This window comes from Mauremys mutica, chromosome 9, assembly GCF_020497125.1.
Source record: "Mauremys mutica isolate MM-2020 ecotype Southern chromosome 9, ASM2049712v1, whole genome shotgun sequence".
NCBI lineage: Eukaryota > Metazoa > Chordata > Testudines > Geoemydidae > Mauremys > Mauremys mutica.
The window spans coordinates 41,331,606-41,337,605 of NC_059080.1; the positions used below are offsets into that span (position 1 = coordinate 41,331,606).

The 6,000-nt window shown below is 51.8% G+C and overlaps 1 protein-coding gene across 1 annotated transcript in view; it reads right to left on the reverse strand.

Moving 5' to 3' along the window:
• The window catches only part of LOC123377418 (BTB/POZ domain-containing protein KCTD16-like), a 44,241-nt gene extending 38,877 nt beyond the window's left edge, over positions 1-5,364 (reverse strand). The window contains exons 1-2 of the mRNA XM_045030318.1: positions 5,287-5,364; positions 4,959-5,015 (exon numbers count right to left, since the gene is read on the reverse strand). The gene's annotated coding sequence lies outside the window, so the exon portion shown is untranslated. The remainder of the gene's footprint in view (positions 1-4,958; positions 5,016-5,286) is intronic.
• Positions 5,365-6,000: the final 636 nt, after the last annotated feature.

Genomic DNA, 6,000 nt, shown 5'->3' on the forward strand with positions numbered 1-6,000 from the left:
CATGTAAGCGATTTTGTGCATAATGACAGTGATTTCAGCGCCATTAGGGAGCCTCGCAGAGGCTGTGCAACCCAGCTTTCCCTCTTTAATCAATGCCTTGTGTGCAACCTACATGTGGGCTGTAGATCAAATCCAATTTACTACTTGATTGGGAGTGATGGCCTTGGAACCGTAAAATGCTAGTTAGTGTCTTCATAATTCATGGGCTGCCCTTTTGCCTCCTGTACTCAGAATGTTAAGAGCTGCTGGGTCGCTCCTGCTGCTAGCTGTGGGAATTAGACTTTCCTGACAGCATTTTCAGTAGAGGGCCATCAAATGCCAGTGGGTTTTATGAGATCCAGAGCCCAGTGTGTGGGTTTGGCCAAGGTTCTGTAATGGGGAACAAAGATGCTAACAATCTGTAACCAATCTGTTTGTGTTTAGGTAGGACTCCCAGATGCTGTGTCCCTGGGTACCGAATGATCGCAGGGCCGCCCAGAGGGGGGGGGGGAAGAGGGGCAATTTGCCCCAGGCCCCGAGCCCCACCGGGGCCCCCACGAGAGTTTTTCGGGGCCCCTGGAGCGGGGTCCCTCACTCGCTCGGGGGGCCCGGAAAACTCTTGCGGGGCCGGGCGCAGGAGCTTCTGCCGTTCCCGGTCTTCGCCGAAGCGGGGGGGGGGTCCTTCCACTCCGGGGCGGAAGGACCCCCCGCCACCGAATTACCGCCGAAGACGGAGCGGGACCCGCCGCCGAAGTTCAGCTCGGTCTTCGGCGGTCTTCGGCGGCGGCAGGGGGGGCCCTTCTGTACCGGGACCCGCCGCCGAAGTGCCCCGAAGACCCGCGGCGGGGGCTCCCCGCCACCGAATTACCGGCTGCACTTTGGCGGCGGGTCCCGGAACGGAAGGGCCCCCCCCCCGCCGCCGAAGACCCCAGGCCCCCGGAATCCTCTGGGCGGCCCTGAATGATCGTGTTTACTTAAAAATTCAATGGACTCAATTCTGGTCTGACCAGTACTGGTGTAAATGAGGAGCAAGTCCACTAAAGCAGTGTAAGCAAGATAATTATACTTAGCTCTCATAACGGCCCTTTCCTACATATATCTTATAGCACTCAACAAAGGCAGGTCAGTAATATGATCCTCACTCTGGAGAAGGGGAAACTGAGGCAAGGAGGGGCCATTTATCATACAGCAGGCTGGAGTCAGGGACAGAAACCAGCTTTTCTTATTTGTAATCTCATTCCCTGTCCACTGGACTGTGCTGCTCTAGTTGTCTCCTCTGCACCCCCTCTGAGCTGACTGGTGCTTCATGCCTTGTTTTCAAAGAGGCGGTTAGAAAAATGTTCCTTTTGCTGTAGGGCCTGGATGGTCCATGGGTGACACTTTATAGCTAGTTCTCCCTTGTGCTCGGGTATTGTTTAGTACAGGCCATCCCACTCTTCAGATGTTCTATTACAATGAGCCACATATTCAGCTGGCCTCTTCTTCATTAAAGATTCAAGGGCCAAATTCTCCACTGATGTAAATTGGCAGCATTCTGTTGAAATCACTGGAGTCACCAGAGCTCTGTCAGTTTGCGCCAGCTGAAGATCTGGCTCTTAAATATTTGCTCCGTCCAGACAAATAACACTTCATTTTTATTTCAGCAGTGCCTCGAGGCCGCAAATCGAGATCAGGGCCCCATTGTGTTAACACTATACAGAGGAGGAGACAGGCCCTAGCTCAAGTGAAACACACAAAGGAAGCATTGTTATCCCATTTGGTCACTGGGTTCTGAGAAACAAAAGGACTTGCCCAAGGTCACATAGAATGGCTGTAGCATAGCCAAGAACTGAACAGACATTCTAAGTCCTAGGGCACAGCCTTCACCATCAGACCATCCTCACTCTCATTTTCTCTGTCTTTCTCCCCATTCTTATTCAGAGTCTGAGACCTGGACTGCAGATTGACAGTAGATTTTGGACCAGGTAAAGCCTGACCAAGTCAGGTCCAGCACTGGACAGCCTCCCTTCCAGACAATGGATGTATCTTTTTTCCATCTCTTCTTTGCATTGTATCAGTTCTTGGAACCCAGTGTCTGCTGTGAGTGCCTGGGAACTTGGGGTTAGACACTCCTAAAAGGTAATAATTGGAGATATAACAATCTCCTAGAACTACAAGGGACCTTGAAAGGTCATCAAGTCCAGCCCCCTGCTTTCACTAGCAGGACCAATTTTTGCCCCAGGTCCCTAAGTGGTCCCCTTAAGGCTTGAACTCATAACCTTGGGTTTAGCAGGCCAATGCTTAAACCACTAAGCTATCCCTCCTGAAGTAGCAGAAATCTTTCAGTGAAAGGTTTGACAGAGACTGCTCTTTGTAATGGGAGCCAAGCACTGCCTGAGCCCAGCCCTGGGTGGCGAGTAATGCCAGCGTGCTGGGATGCTGCCAAGTGGAAGACAAGCTAATTCAAAACAGATTCCAGGCCATTAGCCAGTGCTTCCAGTCATAGATATAATCATGCATATGCTCTTTGTGTTCCCCACTCATCTTTTAAAGACCAAGCAAGAATGCTGCTCTTCAGCTGTCTCTAATTCTCTAGCCAGCTTGGCTAGCAGCCAGCAAGCCCCACCTAAGTTTTGGAGTCATGGAATTTTTCAAGACGTCTGCAGCACAGTAACTGGTCTGACCAAGACCCCTGGTGCCATGACACAGTCGTCATCCTCATGGCTCCAGGATGCTGTGTTCACCACAAACCCAGACCCAGAGAGGACAAATCTGCATTGCATTCTCTTCCAGGCTCAAATGCAGGTAAAATCACTGCAATCAAAATCCTTTGGCTGTGTTCACTTCATTTGGGAATGCTGAAATGAGACTAATCTGGGCACCCCCATGTGACTGAGATCCCCACCCTTCCTGGAGATCACAGAGCACCTGGGACCCTCCTTAGCAGAGATGTTGGCAATTCCGACGGGGGAAATCTACCACCCATCCATAACATACAGTACTCTGACCATCACTAGAGTACCCATCTGAGAGGCAAGAGATCTTGCATGCTACCATATGGTAGCTATTCTTCCTTTCCTAACTACGCTAATCAAGAAGCAATCAAAACAGTCTCCAGTGTACTATGTCAGCCTGTCCTCCCAGTGCCACCTGCCTGTACCCTGAGTCCCTCTCAGATAAGCTTCAGGGCTGAGACAAAACCCAACTTCCAAACTTTAGTGGGGAAGTGAGGGCAGGTTCAAAGGCTGGAGCCAAATGGCAGTTTTGCAGCTCTGACCCATCTCTGGTTAAATCTTTCATCTTTCCTATCTGGAGAGTGGAGCTCACACCCAGTCCGTTTTACAGGCAGAACAAGTGAGATGGTCTCAGTCTAGCCCAGGGGTGGGGAAACTTTTCGGCCTGAGGGCCACATCGGGAAATAGAAATTGTATGGTGGGCCATGAATGTTCACAAAATTGGGGCTGGGGTTGAGGTTGGGTGAGGTGCAGGCTCTGGGGTGGGGCTGGAGATGAGGAGTTTGGGGTATAGGAGGGTGCTCTGGGCTGGGACCGAGGGGTTTGGAGGGTGGGAGGGGGATCAGGCATGGGGCAGGGGTGGGGGAAGGAGTGCAAGTTCTGGCTGGGAGTGTGGGATTGGGGGTGGGACTGGGGATGAGAGGTTTGGGGTGCAGGAGGGTGCTCTGGGCTGGGATCAAGGGGTTTGGAGAGTGGGAAGAGGATCAGGGCTGGGGCAGGGGCGTGGGGAGAGGCTCAGGGGTGCAGGTGCCAAGCGGCGCTTATCTCAAGCGTGGTGCGGCCCCGACCCTGTGCCCCGGCTGGAGTGCCGGAGTGGGGCCGAGCTGCATGGTGGAGTGCTGGAGCGGGGCTGAGCCGTGTGGTGCAGTCCTGACCCAGTGCCCTGGCCGGAGCAGGGCTGAGCTGCATGGTGGAGTGCCAGAGCAGGGCTGAGCCAGGTGGTGCAGTCCTGACCCAGTGCCCCAGCCGGAGCTGGTGCGGCCCCCAACCCAGTGCCCCGGCCGGAGCAATGGAGTGGGGCCGAGCCACTGGTGCAGCCCCCAACCTCGCACCCCAGCGGGAGCACCAGAGCGGGGCCGAGCTACATCGCGTGGCTCGTGGGCTGGCTTATATCGGTTCCTGGGCCCATTTCGGCCATAGTTTGCCCATCCCTGGCGTAGCCCATGGCTTATGTTTCTACACATCAAAACTACCAACCCCACTTGTCCCAACTGGAGGAGACACCTCGGACTGTCTAGCAGGTGACAGAAGCATCAGGAATCCCTGTCCTCACGTCCACTCCCCTCTGCATGCCCACAAACTCTCTGGGTGAAATTCTGGCCTCTCTGAAGCCCATGGTAAGACTCCCCTTGACTTCAATGGAGCCAGGATTACACTCTCACACCCAGGCCACAGAGGACAGCTGGACAAACACCCACCAGCACAACTGCAACCAAGTTACTCTCTTGTTGACAGTCTAAGCAAAGAGGCCAAGGAATGAATGATCCTCAGTGAGTGAGACGGAGAAACCCTTTCATACTCCCAGAGAAGGTCTTGCCAAGTGCAGTCCAGGTTTGCTTAGTTAGCAATAAGGGATGTGGCAGGTTGAGTTGCAGGAGAGAGATCTTTATTCCACATGCTGAGAGGTCAGGGTTTCATGCTCAGAGGCCTGTGTTTGTCCAGGAGCTTGCACTCCTGAGCTCCAGGTCCAGATGTCACACCAAACTAGGTCCTGCTTGGAACCTGACCCTCTTTTTCCAGCCCCCTCATCAGAGTATGACAATGAGGAACACGGCTAGGGAAGTTTACACTGCTGCCACTCACGCTGTACCTGCCATGTAGCGACCCAGAGGAGCTTGATCTCCAGCCATGGCCTTTCACCTACATGAAATTAACAACAGAAACCCAAACCTACATCCCAAGCCCTCTCCATACTATAGCTAACCCTTCACCCCCCTCCAATATCTTCCTCCCAGAACAATACCAGTCCTTTATGTTGCACCTTACCTGGGAAGCTGAAGTGTCCAGAAACCTGCCTTGAGCCTTGCCCTCGGGCTCCAGGACCTAGAGGAAGAAGCAAAAAGAATGTGTTGCTCTGAGTTGCCACCAGCATCACTCTATAGCTCTGGTTGTAACATCTTTTTGTATAGGCTCCCAAATTTGGCTTGGAGTAGGTAAAACCCCAACAATTCCACAATGATCCCATCCCATTAAAAATCATTTTCAGGGACAATATTTTCCCATGAACTTGCAGCAGAGTCAGCCATGTTTTATGTTTCAAGAGCCATGGCCTTCTTTTGAAACATCTCTGATAATCTCTCTGGAATATGCTCACCTCCAGGAGTATTCAGACCATTTAAGTAGTGAAGCACAAACCAAGGACCCACATGGATTCTGACTGGAATTCTGCAGCTCAGACCCATCTCAGCACTGTAGTTAAAGGGATGTCCATGGACCCCTTCCAAACACTGATTTTCAAGGCTTGAGTTAATGGACTTTTAGTTGGTGTCTTTAGAGAATGGCTTTGCTTGACTGTGTGCCACAGATCTAACTTAATTTGTAGCTAACTTAATTGTAACCAATAGGATTGCAGTATGCAAATGAACTGAGGAGGAGGACGGTAATGAGGAAGGTTATAGCTCGTATCAACTAAAAGTGTTATTGCCCTACAGGGAAATGCCTTTATGCACGAGCCAAAGGTAAGTTCTTTTGCAAGGCTCAATTCTCCTGGGAAAGCAGTGTCACATGGGTGCCCTTGACTGTCCCCTTTTGCCACAGCTTCACCAACCCTGTTATGTTCTTCCCATACACTCAGAGCAACCCTTCACTTCCCATCTGAAATGGCTTTCATTATAGGTTAAGGAAGAGGACAACAAGAAAGAACAAAAACAAAGTCTTCATGAGAGAGAGAGAGCGCACGCACATACTGTCCGCATCTCCCCTCTAACCGTCGGCAGCAACTCCCAAGACAAAATGCCTACAGTTCATGCACACAAGCAAAGGTCTTAGAAATGTAACAGTGCAGTACAGAGAAAACAAAAGCAACGGT